General features: G+C 37.5%; 2 pseudogenes; one reads left to right on the forward strand and one right to left on the reverse strand.

The window, feature by feature from the left end:
- The first annotated feature begins 1,965 nt into the window (after positions 1-1,965).
- Positions 1,966-6,858, forward strand: LOC107954532 (mitogen-activated protein kinase homolog MMK2-like; annotated as a pseudogene).
- Positions 6,859-6,899: 41 nt separating this feature from the next.
- LOC107954531 (probable polygalacturonase) overlaps positions 6,900-17,019 on the reverse strand; it is a 20,757-nt pseudogene continuing 10,637 nt past the window's right edge.

The following is a 17,019-nucleotide window of genomic DNA, read 5'->3' on the forward strand; positions in this document are numbered from 1 at the left end:
AGTAGAGTTGGAGACTAATCCAAAGCTTTTGCCTTTACTCGATTTAATTCCGGTTGATTCTTTTCTTGATCTAAATAATAATTTAACTCAATTATAATAATTCCAACATTCAAATAAGTAGTTTTATGCAATTAAACCCTTCCATAAACAAATTACAAATTTACCCCCAATACTTTAACTTTCTTACAATTTAGTCCCTAAATTTTTAACTTGTAATTTCACCATTTTTCTAACTAAAACATGCTAGCCGATTTTACTAGGGTCTTGAATAGCCCCTAATTACCAACATTTCACAGTAAAACCAATGGGTTTTACACTTTCAATAATTTAATCCTTAACCCTAAATTCATCAAAAATCACTTAACAACACAAGTTTATTTAACAAACAAGTTTAATAATCTATAAATTAACATCGCAAATTCATTAATTTCATTCGTAACATATCCCTCAATTTGTAACAATTTTGCAAATGAACCCTCGGGCTAGCTAGACTAAGCTAAAACAAGCTCAAAAAACATAAAAATCACTAAAAACTAACCTTAAAAACACCAACATGCATGGAATATGTTTGGCCGAACCTTCCAAGTTCTCCCATGGAGTTTCCAATTCTTCATATCTCAAACGAAAAGATGATCACTTTGTTTTACTATTAATTTATGTTATTAATTTACCAAATTACCAATTTGTCTTTTAAAAATTATCCAAATTTCATTCATTTAATCACATAAAACCGTCCATTATAAAACCAAATGGTATATTTACCATTTAAGTCCATTAGTTAAGAATTTCATAGCCATTTGACCATTTTATCAAATAGAATTCAACTTTTTCATCTTTTGTAATTTAGTCCCTTTTACCTAATTAACCATTTAAACTTCAAAATTTCCTAACGAAAATTTAATACTGCCTTAAACTAACCCTATAAAAATTAAATAAACATTAAAATAATAAATCACTTGTCAGAGTCGTGGTCTTAAAACCACTGTTTCTGACACCACTGAAAATGGACTGTTACATTATCACCTAGAGAGTGATGGCCAATCTGAAATCCTCAATAGATGCCTCGAGAGTTACCAGTGATGCATCACTGGAGAACGACTTGGGGACTGGTTTAGTTGGTTAGCTTTGGCAGAATGGTGGTATAACTCCACCTTTCACACCGCCATCCAAATCACTCCTTATGAGGCCTTATATGGATAGCCCCTCCGTAGCACTTACCTTACTTGGCAGGTTCCTCTAAGGTTGAAAGCGTAGATCGCAGCTTGCAAACATGAGAGGTTGCCCGACAATTGCTCAAATATCATCTCAAATGTGCTCAAGACCGTATGAAGCACTATGCAGACAAAAAGAGGAGTATAAGACAATTCCAAGTGGGAGACTTGGTCTACTTAAAATTACAGCCTTATAGGCAGCACTCCTTGCGGAAATTTTGAAACTAGAAATTGTCTCCAAAATATTTTGGGCCGTTCTTCATCGTGGCCAAGATTGGTACAGTGGCTTACACCTTACAACTGCCATTTGGGTCTAAAATTTACCCCACATTCCACGTTTTGCAGCCGAAGCGCCATGTGGGACATCAACCTATGTCTGTTACATTGCCACCTATTGGACCTGATGGCATGCTGTTTAAAGAACCAGCTCGTATTGTGGAACGTCGTGTGGCAAAGAAATGTCACCAAGCTATTACTGAAGTCCTAGTCGAACGGGCCAACTCCTTTCCAGAAGATACCACTTGGGAAGTTTTGTCTGACCTGAAGAAACGTTATCCAACTTTTGATCCTTGAGGACAAGGATCTTTCGATGGGGGAAGTGTTGTTATGGGAGGAAAAGCTGGTCTAAAATAGGTTTTTAAATTTCTCAGTTGTAACCGTTTTTGTTCTTTTCCCACAAGGCAACCTTCTCCTATCTGTATAATACCAGCAGAAGGGGAGTAGGAAGAGCCATCTATTATGAAATGAAGTTTTTCTCTTAACCTATCTTTTCTCTATTCTCTACTCTTATTTCTCGAATTCTGCCTTTCTCTTATTTCTAAAAATCATTTTGTAACAAATTCCCCATTTATTGGCTGATGACTGCAACAAACATTAAAACACCCTTATTTATTTGATTGGAACAAATATAAAAAATATTTTTTTAATGTTTGTTGCAATCATCGGTTAATGATTTTTATATGGGTGCCGGCTTAGTTCGGTAAAGTAGCCTTAGCTTTCTGATTTTAGCTGTTATTACTGTAGAAAGTCTTTATCTTGGGTTGGAGTCGGGCATGTCAATGGAGTCAAGCTATGGGCCAGGGGCTCACACCATCAAAGGAATACCAACTCATGGTGGACGCTATGTTCTGTACAACGTTTATGGTAACCACTTCGAAGTTTCCTGGAAATACCTCTCTCCTGTTCGCCCCGCCGGCCGTGGTGCTTACGGTATTGTCTAGTAAGATCTTTTTTCCCCCTGCTCACTTTGTTTCGGTTTAAGTTTCTAGTTTTAAAATTTAATTTTAAAGAGTTATTTTCATAATTTTTGGAAGTATAGTTTTTATTAAAGATAATGTAGCAGCGTTCCAATAACAATGAGTTGATAGAATTAATTACCATGATGTTTTCATCCACCATATTAAATGGTTCGACCCCACATATTATTGTACTTCAATAAGTGATCTTTGAACATAACTGAACAACTCTAGACATGAAGAGTTAGGGAATGAGGCAGCCTTCATAATCTAAAAGTTAACATTTTTATTTTCCTAACATAAATTCAAAGATTTTGACTTTTGTAAAAGAAAATAAAAACAGTGCTGTTCTGAAGTATCTGTCAGTAGAAATAAATTAATAGTTTTGTTTTTAGCTAATATGAATTTGTTAAGGCTTCAACTAACGAGTCATTTGACTATGAACACCAGAATAACAATAACTTTGCCTATATGTGTATCTGAAAAGTGGAATCTTCACACATACAGGACGAACCCCAAAGGAAATCTTTTTAAGAAAAAAAACATACTTTACACCCACCGACACGCTATCCTAAGTTCCACTCCCCATTTTCTTCTTTTTCTACCTCTCTGATTTTACCTGTCATTACTGCAGAAAGTCTTTCTTTATTCTGGGTTGGAGTTCGGCATGTCAATGGAGTCAAGCTGTGGTTCAGGGGATCACAGCATCAAAGGAGTACCAACTCATGGTGGACGCTATGTTCTGTACAACGTTTATGGTAACCACTTCGAAGTTTCCAGAAAATACGCCCCTCCTATGCGCCCCGTCGGCCGTGGTGCTTATGGTATTGTCTGGTAAGATCTTTTTTCCCCTTCTAACTTTGTTTCGGTTTAAGTTCCTAGTTCGATTCACTTCCTGTTTATTTCAATTTCTGGGTTTGTTTTAGTCTTAGAGCTTCAGCATGATAGTTTTTCAACAGGTCAATATGTGATCATTTTTCTTTTGTTAGATTCCAGTTTCTTGATTTATTAGTTAGTTACTAGTATGATCAAACAGGCTAGGTAGTCCCCCCCCTTTAAATTGCAATTTTAGGTTTAGTGCACTGTAATCAAACTTGAGTATGTTACCCGGACTGAGTGTTAGACAAGGGTATGTGGCTAATACAAGTATTTCGAGGACCAAAATTTTATAGCCATGTCCAAATATATTTTGTATATGGATACTTGAGGAAAATGAAAACTCTGGGTAATACGGTTTATAAAAGGTATTTGGCAGTGTGATCGTTTTTGATGAAATTAAGCTGCCAAATTCTTGGGTTCCATTGAAGTGAATAACTTTAGGTTCCAGCTTTCAGGCTGAGAAGATTGAAAGAAAGCTAACATTCTGTTCATTTGGCTTGCTGTCTATTTTGTTTTTAACAATGTGAGGCTAAGATTTGATTTCCCCATCCTTTTGTCAGTGCTGCTTTGAATTCAGAGACACGTGAGGAGGTTGCTATCAAGAAAATTGGTAATGCATTTGACAATAGGATTGACGCCAAAAGGACATTGCGAGAGATCAAGCTTCTTCGTCACATGGATCATGAGAATGTAAGTGCTGTTGGCTTCATAGTTCCCATGTTTAACTTTTTTATGGACGTTTCAATAATGTTGTTTTAGTCGTAGACTCCTAAGTGTTAGGCTTCTTGCTTGTATAAGGTCAGGTTTCTATGGCTAAACAATATCTGTATTTTGTCCCTATTTGTGTACTTAGAGGGATTTGGGCTAACATTCCTGTTGATTTGAGTTCCTTGAGAAGATTATCTTTTAACCCTAAATTAACTTTTAACCTTTAAGGACAGGCCAATCTTACGATATTGTGCATGAACACTATTTTACCTTTTCATATTAGAAAGCACTATCTAACCAGGCTTCTCTTGAATTCTTCTTATCAGTCTGTATATGCTTCAATGAAACTTGAGCACATTACATTTTGCCATGTGTATGACTATCAGAATTCCTTTTTCTGGCTTGACTAATGCTTTTATCTTTGCAAGTTTACGGCCAACAGAGGACATGTTTTATGTTGGTTTCTTACTCTTAGGTTTGGTTAACAACGTTCCTTCACTTGTTGTATATGCATCTTAATAATGGCATGGGACTACACTGAAGTAGTAATATCTGGTTGTGGAATTATAGTTTGATTGGTCAGTCCCTTTTTTCTTCAGGTGATTGCCATCAAAGACATCATACGGCCTCCGCAGAGGGAGAACTTTAATGATGTCTACATTGTTTATGAACTGATGGACACTGATCTTCGTCAAATCATACGATCTGACCAACAATTGACAGATGATCATTGTCGGGTTGGTATCAAATGCATCCTCTTGTGTAAATATATAACAGGATCTTCGTACTGTCTTTTATCATATTTAGTTAGAAACATCAAATGATTTATGTTTAACTGTCTGGAAGCTAGAACCATTGTTGATCATGCAGTTCTACTCCTGCAGTACTTTGTATATCAGATTTTACGAGGGCTCAAGTATGCACATTCAGCAAATGTATTGCATCGTGATTTAAAGACCATAAATTTGCTTCTGAATGCTAATGGCAACCTTAAAATTGTGGAATTTGGGCTTGCAAGTACAACGTCCGAAACTGACTTTATGACAGAATGTATAGGCACTTGTTGGTATCTGGCGCCAGAATTACTTCAAAATTGTTCTGAGTACACTGCTGCAGTTGATATTTGGTCGGTAGGTTGCATACTTGGTGAAATGATGATCAGGCAACCCCTCTTCCGTGGAAGAGACCATGTGCATTAGTTGAGGCTTATCACAGAGGTATTTTACAGAATTTCTCACTAGAAACTACAAGAAACCTCTTTAGATTCTCTTTTAACACTGCATATTTCTCGAAGTGTGAAGATCTTTTACTTGCATACTACCATGCCATTTGGTATATTTTTTGGCCTGTTCCCATTAGCCCTATGGTTGTAAGATTCTGATATGTATTTTGCTTCTTCGGTGAAATTGCATGATCTTGTATTCTAACGAGGTCAAACCAGCAATAGTCAGGGCCATCCAAGAAATGTTACCTCGGATCTGAACTAGTAGTTAAATGGTTGAGCATATAGGTTGTAAGGTCTAATACAAAATCAAAATCTCCAAGTAATGAGTATATGATTGTCTGAAAACTTGCTTTTTAACTCATTCTCCTCCTTTTACCTTCGTTTGCAATTCTGTAAGATCGATATGGACTCTGCATTGACATCCTATCTTAATTTATTTGTGTTTTATTAGTGCTGGTATCCGATTGACAGTTGTGGCCTAAGAAACACTGTAGATATTTTTCCAAAGGTGTAGAGTAGTTTATTGTTTCGATAGAAGTTGAACAAAGTAAGCTAAATTTCTACATGATTTCCGTTCTCTTGAATAGCCTATAGGTTCACCTAATGATTCCAGCCGTGAGTTCCTTCGATGTGACAAATCCAGAAGATATGTTAGACAGCTTCCACAATACCCAAGGCAAAATTTTTCTGTTAGATTTCCTAACATGTCACCTGGTGCTGTTGATTTGCTAGAGAAGATGCTTATCTTTGATCCCCATAGGCGCATTACAGGTATAACTAGTTGCTGAATTCTTACATGTATTTCACAATTAAGATTCATATAGTTCTAAGCTTGTTTTAAGCACAAGTTGCTATGTTGTGTTAATTATTTTACCAGCATCGGACAATTTGCACAATTCTTATACTCAGAACTGAATCATCCCTTTCTTTATCCCACCCGTCACTCTCCAATTTTCCTTCTCCACCACCCTAAGGCCCTTTCTTCATTTGCTGACAACTTTTTATTGTTTATTGCAGTCGATGAAGCTCTGTGTCACCCGTACTTGGCACCTCTTCATGACATCAATGAGGAGCCTGTATGCCCAAGGCCTTTCAGTTTTGATTTTGAGCAGCCATCTTTTACTGAAGAAAATATCAAGGAGCTCATCTATAGAGAATCTGTAAAATACAATCCAGACCCAATTCATTGAGGATCATTTGTTGTATTGTGTACCTAGTGCCTTGTGTTTGCTATAATACCATGTAGAGGCTCATCAGTCCATCTGTGCCTCGGCCTTGAATACTCGTGAACAGAATGATAGTTTATTCCACTTTCAATCCCTTGTTGCTCATCAGAGTGAGCTTCGACTCCTAGTTGGAGGCTTGTTAGAGAGATTAGTTAATCAAGCTGATGATGCTATTATCAGTTCATTCTATCTTGAGGAGTAAACCAGTAATATGCACGTCTGGAGCATGTGTTTAAGTCTAAAGTCATGTAGGTTTTCCTTGGTACAGTAATATACGATAAGGCTTCACTGCACTGATCTGCCGATTCTATAACTTTCCAGTCTTATGATGAAACTTCTTTTTTCTTGTATATATTGGTTACATTAAGCTGGCCCCTCCTGGAGTTCCCTCTGATTATGGTCTGTTAGCTATCTCGTTCAATTGGTGCTATCTGGTTTTGTTTTTCTTGAAGTAAGAAAGTTGTGTACAAAAATTGGTATGTCTTATGCTGTGAAAGCTGATTCTTGCGATGTTGGTATTACCATTTCTCAAGCAATTTTACAGGAATAATATATCTAACCCATCACTGTATGAGAATGCAATTACTTTATTATAATATGATGCAACTTGTCATAAGATAATTATGAGAACCTTACATGTAACAATCGACTTAGGTTTTCCTTTAATGGATTCAATCACATATGATTGACCCTATAGGTGCAATTTTTAAGCACCACTCTATTAATTGACAAAGGCTCGGCCGGAAAGTCGCAAGCTGTGATTTTCTTCTGTCCTTGATCAGGTAATAGGTCACAAGGCCGAGGACTAACTCCACTTGTGATCCCCTCAACATCAGTGTAAGTCCATGGCACCTTCTTTGCTTTAGCTGCCATTCCAATTGTGACATTGGCTATGCAAATTTGAGTAAATGGATCACCCTCGATGCCTTCCAATCTAGCCGCCATCGACACGTTATGGACCACAATGTCTTTATAATTGATCCCTTGAATAACTGGCAATGCATTGGAATCGTAGTGATTATCAGCATGTTTATAGTTCCCGGTCATCCAAAACACCCATTTTATGGTGTGCAAAGACAATCTTTTCACGTAAATATCTTCGGCTCTGACATCCTGGATTCCGCCCGACATCTCGCTTCCCTACGCGGTAGTGGCACTGTAAGGAGAAATGCATGTCAGCCTCCTGATGACCAACTGTTTGGTGGGCATCCCAAATGAAATTCCATATTCATCCCAACCACTCCTCACTGCTATACAGTCATCCCCTGAGACTCTGTAACTGTCCTCAATCCTAACATTGGTGCAAGAATCTGATCATCAAAACATGTTAGAAAAACGAACACTATCAAGAAGTTGACGACAATTTAATGTTCTGAAAAACATTGTCGGGTTGTTTTTTTGTTAATGCCTGGATTGATGCCATCAGTGTTAGGAGATTTGACAGGAGAGAGGATTGTAATGCCTTGTATAAGAATGTTGCTGCATCATTATCATCGTGGTCGTCATTATCATCAAATAAATATAAACCAAGAATTAATCACGTCTCCCATGTCTTTTTTTACACGGGGAGGGATGAGAATGAAGATAGCATAAAATGGTTTACCTGCTATAAACTGGATTAGCATTCCATGATGGGGAGTTAAGAAGGGTTAGATTGGAAATTTGAATGGTATCCAAGTACATAAACTCGATTAGGTAAGGCCGGGTGTATTTCAAGTTTCCCCTGTGGAATTTTTGCCACCAGATTGAACCTTGACCGTCAGTAGTACCATTGGCCGCTAAATCATTAACGGGAACGATGGGGGAATGATAGTGTGATTCTTTTTTTATTTCGTATAATTACACATTTAAACTATAATATTGAAATATTTTATCTATTTAATCTTAATTATAAATAATACAATAAATTTAACTCTCTAAATTTATAAATTTAATCAATTTGAAACATGGGAAGACAACGACTGCATAATGATTTGTTTTTAGACCTTTGAATTTAGACATATTTTGAGATGATTAAAAAGGAAAAAAAAGCTTCATTAGGATAGTGTTTAATGAAAATGGCCATGATTATAATGCAAAAAAGGAAAAGTGTAGCAATTTTCTTTCAAAGACTTTCTCCACAAACAATTATGATATTGCACTATTTAATTATTATAATTTATTAATTTAATCATTAATTTAGATACTAAAAAAATATTTTTGATAATAATAATTGGATAATTATTTGATACTTATAAGGTAGAGTTTTTTTAACTCTACAAGCATGATTAAGAAGTTGACAAGTGTCCTTCATTGATACTTAAAAAAAGTTTTCTTCCTCACGTGCGTTGCACACTTACAAAAGAAATAAATAAACAATATATAATGTATTTCATTTAAATAATATTTTATAAATGAAAGAAGTTGGAAAAGAAAGAGAAGAGAATAAAGGGATAGACGAGTGACTTCGATCCTTAAAGTTTCCCTTATGGGTGATGAGAATCGAGGGAGAAGAATAATGAACTTTTGCAATCGAGGCGGAAAAAACAATTGTGATGTAGACTAGTTAGCGACAAAGGGCAACAAAAGAGGCAAACTGTAGCAGCAACATTTGGTGTTGAAAAATACGATTTCGGAACCCAATTTTCGTAAACAGAGCCCGTAAATATAAAATAGGAATATTAACGAAGTTATTATGAGAATATAATAATGTTCGGATAAGTAATTTAACTGAGAAAATAATTAATTAAAGCTTAGAGATTAAATTGTAAAAGTCCAATCACTATTAAATTTTAATTAAGAAAAAGCTTGAGAACTTAGATAGCTATTATCCAAAAGACCAAAATGGTAAATAAACTAATATTAAATTATAGATAGTGGATGATGATGGTTGTCCCACTTAGTTTAAATTATAATAAAATTATGTATATTAATAAGTTATTAAAACTAATTAAACTAGATTAAATTAATTAAACTAAGTTAATTAAGGCATAAAAAATATTGTAGTGGAAAGAAGGATGATAATCTTCATCTTCTTCCACTGGTTCTTGAAGAGAAAAAAAAGAAGAAAAAGCTTGAAACATCTTATTCATTCGACCATTGATTTTAATAAGGTAACCGAACTTAATTTCTTGAAAATTTTATAGATTAATTATCATGGGAGCTTGATTTAGCTAGTCGATGTATCAATTTGTTCAATTGTTAAGCTTTTAGCAAGTTGTCATTGTTGAAAAATTATTGATTTAGGCTTGAATTTGATAGATATTAAGCTTAGATTATGATAATGACTAAATTGTAAAGTTAAATAAGCTTGTTAGTTAACTTTGTAACATTAGAGACCAAATTGAATAAAATTGAAAAACTGCCATGAAATTATGTTAGGAATAGAAAGTATAGTGTTCCTAATGAAAGAATGTGAAATTAGATTTTGATTCGATGCTAAATATTGAAACATACACATATCCTAAATATAGAGACTAAATTGAATAAAATACAAAATATGTGTGGCTTTGTATTTGGATGTGGATTGAATAAAATTTGATATTGTTTTATTTATTGAATTATTTATTGTAGCGAAAGACGATGTTGGGCCGTCCTGAGAGAAAGGAAAGGCAAGAGTCGTTGATGAGTAGTTGAATTATCGGTTTGTACTTTTATGATTCGAGTAATATATATACATGCATGATTGTGGCAGTTTAGCTATTAAGGTAAGATGATTAATTTTCTTATGACTTGATTCGTGATTGGTGAAACTGAAAATTTAGAAATTAGACTAAATTGAATAAAATGGAAATAAGTAAGATATAAATTGTGACAGCCCAAAATTGACCCTAGTCGGGAAGTGGTTTCGGGACCGCTAAACCGAGTCACCGAAATGTTTGAATGTGATATTTATTGTCTAGAATATGTAATTATGAATGTGTGAAAATTTCAAGCTTCGATTTAGTCGATTGCATGTGAATTTAGTCAATAGGACTTATGTGCGACATTTTTGAAATGTGATAGGTCGAAGCATAAGGACCTATTAGTGCATGAAATAAAAAGGGGGACTTGCATGTCAAATTCGCCCCCTAATTAGTAGTGGCCGGCCATGACAAGCATGGTAGACCAAGTGTGATGGGCAAGACATGTCATAGACATGTTGTGTTGGTGCATCATGGGTGGAAAAAAATAAAATAAGGAGCATGGGCATAAAATAATGAAAGGGAATATGATGAAAACAAAAAAAAAAGTGTGTGGTTGTTTCCTCCCCCCATTGCCGTGAGTTAAAGAAAAGAAAAGAGAAAATTTTGTTCATCCTTTTTCATCTTCATTTGGCCGAAAATTCTAAGGAAGGAGGAAGGAGTTCTTGCTTCATGTTTGGTTTGGAAGAGGATTAGGAGGAGGTTTGGCCATACTTGTATCTAGATCAAGGTATGTGTGAGGTTGTGCCATGAGATTCATGCATGTTTTTAGTTGCTAGCTTGAGTTCTAATTATCCCATGGTTCAAATCTTTGCTATGTCATGGGGATGATATTCGGCCTAGGTAGATTTTGTGTTAATGCCATTGCATGCTAAATATGAAGCTTGTTAATGATGCATGTGATGGTGGATTGATGATTCTTGAATCTTCTTTTTAGCATTTTTGAGTGAGCACATATGTGCATTGGTTGCTAGATGGAGAAGAATCGGCTAGCAAGTTGTGTGCTAAGGCCGAATATAATTTTTGTATATTAATGAGTAATGCATGTGTTAAATTGATGGAAAGAGAGAGGATGCTTTACTAGTGTATATATGTGTGTATTAGCCAAGTTTTGAACTTGAAACAAAAGGGTGTTTAGTCAATACAAGTGACCATACTTGTAGAATGTATTAAGTGTTGAAATCGGCCCCAACATAGACATGCATATTCGGCCAAGGGGGAAAAATTAGCTAAAATGTTGAGTTTGATTCATGATTCCGTACATATGTGACTTTAATGTCTAATGTATAAATATGGGCTAAGTGCCTTGTGTTCCTCTTTTCGATGCTCAAATGATTAAATCAATTTATTTGTTTAATTAAGCTCAAGAGCAAAGGGGAACTAAATCCGATAAAGGGAAGGAAAAAGTGGTCGAATAGCTATCGGAATCGTTCGACAACACCCGAGGTAAGTTCTTGAGTAAAAGAGCTTAAATTATGATTTGATTAGATCATGTTTTAAGCAAATCAAAATCATGCTCTTTGTGTGTGGCTATTGAGCCGAAATTGCAAGAATGATAAGTGTCTTGTGTTTGAGTTTTGTTAACGAAAATGAAATACGAATGTGCCATGATTTACTGTTAAATGTGCATGGTTATTTGAATGATGTCCGGGCTAAGTCCCGAAGGCTTTGTGCTAAGTGACCATATCCGGACTAAGATCCGAAGGCATTTGTGCGAGATACTAATTCCGGGCTAAGCCCGAAGGCATTTGTGCGAGTTACTAAATCCGGGTTAAGTCCCGAAGGCAATTGTGCGAGTTACTATAACCGAGCTATGTCCCGAAGGCGTTTGAACGAGTAGCAATATCCGGTTAAATTCCGAAGGTACGTGATTTGGGAATGAATGATCTTGCTGTAAAAATTTCAGTAAATACTCTAGAAACATCCCAACATTGAGGTATGTTTCGTATGTGCTTGAATTTAGTTGAGCCCTTACAAATAAGTATTCGCTCAGTTGATAAACGAGCTACCGGCCTTTGGCTAAGTTGATCTTTTGTGTATGCACATAAGGGTTGGTAATGTGAAGCAAGTATGATATCGAAAATTTGTGCATATGAAATTATCCGTTTAGCTATATGAATGCTATACTTTTGCTGTGCTGGAATTCCTTACTCAAAACTTACTAAGCATAAATTGCTTACTCCGTTTCTTTGATCCTCTGTTTTATAGATTTTGGTTCTCCAGCTATCGGACTCGGGATTTCGAAGTCGAAGTCGCCCACACTATCAAAGCCCCCCTTTTTGGTACAATTTTGGTTGAACTTCGAAATGGCATGTATAGGACTACCCGTTTGTTGTGGGTCATGGACCCTTTGGACTTGTATAATTTTGGATAGCCATGCGAAAATGACTTATATATGTTTGAGTATAATGTCATAATCATTTGGTATGGATATGGTTATTGAGAGGTGTGGATATGCTTGACAAGGATTGGCCATGGGAATGGTTAATCACTATCATAAATTGTGCTATTTATGCAAAAAGGGCTAGTTGAATCATGGAAACTATGAAATAGGTAAAGTCTACCTTAAAGGCAGATGCTGACAGCAGCAGTGATGTAGATTTGGAAAATCACTAAAAATAGTAGGAATGGAATTAAATAGTGAATAAATTATGTAAACGAACCTTGATGAATCTATTTTCATAAGAAAGTAACGAAACAATCATACGGATAGTATGTTAAGAGATATTCAGGTTCTTGTGAGACAGGGCCAGAACGGTTTCTGGATTTCCTGTTCCGACTTTGGAAATTCATTACAAATTAACCAGAGACAATTAGGAGTCAATACATATATGTATAGATTCCTCTCTGAGTCTAGTTTCTATAGAAACAAACGGCATCAGTATTGAATCCCTGTACAGGGAGATATCCAAGTCGTAATGCGCAAAGGTCAGTGTAGTCGATCCCTGTAACATGGGAGACTTTGACTAATAAACTGTACTAATTGGCCTAACCAAAAATTCTATAAAAAAATGTGTAGATGGGCATATGAGTCTAGTTTCAGGGAAAATTTACGAAACTGGATTCCGAGTTTCTGAACTCAAGATATGATTTTTTAAAGCGACTAGTACACAGATTGGCAGTGTCTGGGAAATTTTTTTTAAAGTCTGTTAACACCTCGTGTTCGACTCCGGTGACGGTCTCGGGTTCGGGGTGTTACATTTGATTGGTATCAGAGCTACGGTTTAGTCGATTCTAGGACTACCGTAATGCGTTGGGTCTAGCTATACATGCCATTTTATGTGATTATTTGATAGTGTGGTGATTTCTGACATTTGCAAATGTGTTTATTTATAGTAATGGATCCCGATCCCGACCGAGCGGTAGCTGATGATCTTGAGAGTGTAGCACCTGCTCCTGCACAAGGGACAGCGCCGGCGGACTCTCAACCTAATGCTAGTAACCCGAATGATGAAGCTAGACAAGCTTTCTATAGCGTGATGAATGATTGGTTCAACCAATACATTCGAACTAATACAGCTGTTCCACAACCTCCATTCCCGGCAAATACCACCCCCGCACCTACAATACCTCCGGAAACTGACCAAATAAGGTCAAGTAAGCCCCCAGTTGACAGAATCCGAAAACATGGGGCTACTGAATTTAAAGCTACGGACAGCGATGATGCCGAGCAAGCTGAATTTTGGTTGGACAACACTATCCGGGTACTCGATGAGCTATCTTGTACACCCGATGAATGCCTAAAGTGTACTATCTCCTTGCTACGCGATTCTGCCTACTATTGGTGGAGTACTCTGACTTCTGTTGTGCCCCGAGAGCAAGTAACTTGGGAGTTTTTCCAAACTGAGTTTCGGAAAAAGTATATCAGTCAGAGATTTGTTGATCAAAAACGGAAGGAATTTCTTGAGCTTAAGCAAGGTTCTATGTCAGTTACTGATTACGAGCGAAAATTTGTTAGACTTAGTAGATACGCTCGGGAATGTGTTTCGTCCGAGGCTATCATGTGTAGACGCTTCGAGGATGGGCTGAATGAAGATATAAAAATGTTCGTTGGCATTCTTGAAATACGAGAGTTTGTAGTACTTGTCGAGCGAGCTTGTAAAGCCGAAGAGCTTAGAAAAGAAAAACAAAAAGTTGATGTGGGAACTGGAGAGTTTCGTAAAAGATCTTCGGGAAAGTCTCTTCAACAGGCATCAAAGAAATTTCGAGATGATGTGGGCTGGTCGAGAGGCACTTCTGGCCTTTTTAGACGAGATCGTGATCGACCCCTATGGGTACACGAGGCCCTTCGGTCGCCAGTGTTGGGAATGAACGTCGAGACAGAACGAAATGTCGATATTGCGGTAAATGGCATTCGGGGAGTTGTAGATTCCCTGACCGCTCCTGTTACAAGTGCGGATCAGTTGACCACTTCATTAAAGATTGCCCGAGGTTGTCTGAACAGAATGTAAATCAGAGTGGGAAACCGGGTGCTACCACTGCTCGAGGTAGACCATCTGGAAATACGGGCAATGCTGGTGGTGGTCAGAGAGGATCTAGAGATGCTACGACCAAATCCGAGGCTCGTGCGCCTGCTAGAGCTTATGCTATACGTGCCCGCGAGGATGTTTCTTCGCCTGATGTTATTACCGGTACTTTTACTCTCTTTGATACTAATGTAATTGCTTTGATTGACCCCGGTTCTACTCATTCTTACATATGTGAAACCTTAGCATCCAGTAAGACTTTACCTATTGAGTCTACTGAGTTCGTAATTCGGGTGTCAAATCCCTTGGGTCGTTACGTGCTTGTCGACAAAGTGTGTAAGAAATGTCCCCTAGTAATTCGAGGTTCCTGTTTTCCGGCGGACTTGATGCTTTTTCCGTTTAATGAATTTGATGTTATTCTCGGGTTGGATTGGTTGACCGTGCATGATGCGGTTGTGAATTGCAAAAGCAAGACTATTGAATTGAGGTGCGCAAATAACGAAGTAATCCGAGTTGAGTCTACGGACTTGGATGGGTTGCCAGCTGTAATATCCTCAATATTGGCCCAGAAATATGTAAGAAAAGGGTGCGAAGCATACCTTGCGTATGTACTTGATGACAAAGAATTAGAAAAGAAACCCGAATCTGTGCCGGTGGTTTGTGAATACCCGGATGTTTTTCCTGAAGAATTACCGGGTTTACCACCTGTTCGGGAGATAGAGTTTGGTATTGAGCTTGTACCTGGGACTACGCCGATTTCGATGGCTCCGTATCGTATGGCACTTAAAAGAGTTGAAAGCTCAGTTGCAAGAATTGACGGATAGAGGTTTTGCTCGACCCAGTTTCTCACCTTGGGGTGCACCAGTATTGTTCGTGAAAAAGAAGGACGGAACCATGAGGTTGTGCATTGACTATCGTCAACTGAATAAAGTGACGATAAAGAACAAATATCCGTTACCGCGTATCGATGATTTGTTCGACCAACTGAAGGGAGCCTCAGTGTTCTCAAAAATAGATTGAGATCGGACTATTATCAGTTGCGAATTCGAGATTCGGACATACCCAAAACTGCCTTCAGAACGAGATATGGTCACTACGAATTCTTAGTGATGCCGTTTGGGCTCACTAATGCCCCTGCGGTATTTATGGATTTGATGAATCGGATCTTCAGACCATATTTGGATCGGTTCGTAGTTGTGTTCATTGATGACATCTTGGTCTATTCAAGAGATGAGACCGAACATGCTGAGCACCTGAGACTAGTGTTGCAAATTTTGCGGGATAAGCAGTTATATGCTAAGTTCAGTAAGTGTGAGTTCTGGTTAAGAGAGGTTAGCTTCTTGGGTCACGTGGTATCCGCATCGGGTATTCGAGTTGACCCGAACAAAATTTCAGCCATACTTAACTGGAAACCTCCAAGAAATATTACCGAAGTTCGGAGCTTCCTGGGGCTCACCGGTTATTACCGACGATTTGTAAAAGGTTTCTCGATGATAGCCACACCAATGACGAAGCTACTTCAAAAGGATGTTAAGTTCGAATGGACGGAGAAATGTCAGAAAAGTTTCGATCAACTGAAAACTTATTTGACTGAAGCTCCAATTTTAGTGCAACCCGAATCAGACAAAGAGTTTGTCATTTATAGTGACGCATCCCTACTTGGGTTGGGTTGCGTATTGATGCAAGAAGGTCGAGTGGTGGCCTATGCGTCGAGACAATTAAAGCCACATGAGAAAAATTATCCGACCCATGATCTTGAACTAGCTGCCATCGTATTTGCTTTAAAAATATGGCGACATTACTTATTTGGTGAAAAGTGCCATGTATTTTCGGATCACAAAAGTCTCAAATATTTGATGACTCAAAGAGACTTAAATCTGCGACAAAGACGTTGGCTTGAGTTGTTGAAAGATTACGAGCTTGTCATTGATTACCACCCGGGAAAGGCTAATGTGGTTGCGGACGCCTTAAGCCAGAAATTATTGTTTGCTTTATGAGCGATGAATGTGCACTTGTCTGTTCTACCCGACAATGTGTTAGTAGCTGAATTAAAAGCCAAACCATTATTGATTCATCAAATTCGTGAAGCCCAGAAAGTTGATGATGAATTGGTTGCAAAACGGGCTGAGTGTGTTCCGAACAAGGAATCGGAGTTTCAAATTGATGATGATGATTGTTTGAGGTTCAGAAGTCGTTTGTGCGTTCCAAGGAATTCGGAACTCATTTCGATGATTCTGAACGAAGCCCATTGTAGCCGAATGTCAATTCACCCGGGGAGTACGAAAATGTACAACGATTTGAAACGTTGGTTTTGGTGGCATGGTATGAAACGAGACATCTCCGACTTTGTTTCGAGATGTTTAATATGTCAACAAGTGAAAGCGGAACATCAAGTGCCTTCAGGATT

The sequence above is a fragment of the Gossypium hirsutum genome, chromosome D07 (assembly GCF_007990345.1).
Source record: "Gossypium hirsutum isolate 1008001.06 chromosome D07, Gossypium_hirsutum_v2.1, whole genome shotgun sequence".
In the NCBI taxonomy this organism is placed as follows: Eukaryota; Viridiplantae; Streptophyta; class Magnoliopsida; order Malvales; family Malvaceae; genus Gossypium; species Gossypium hirsutum.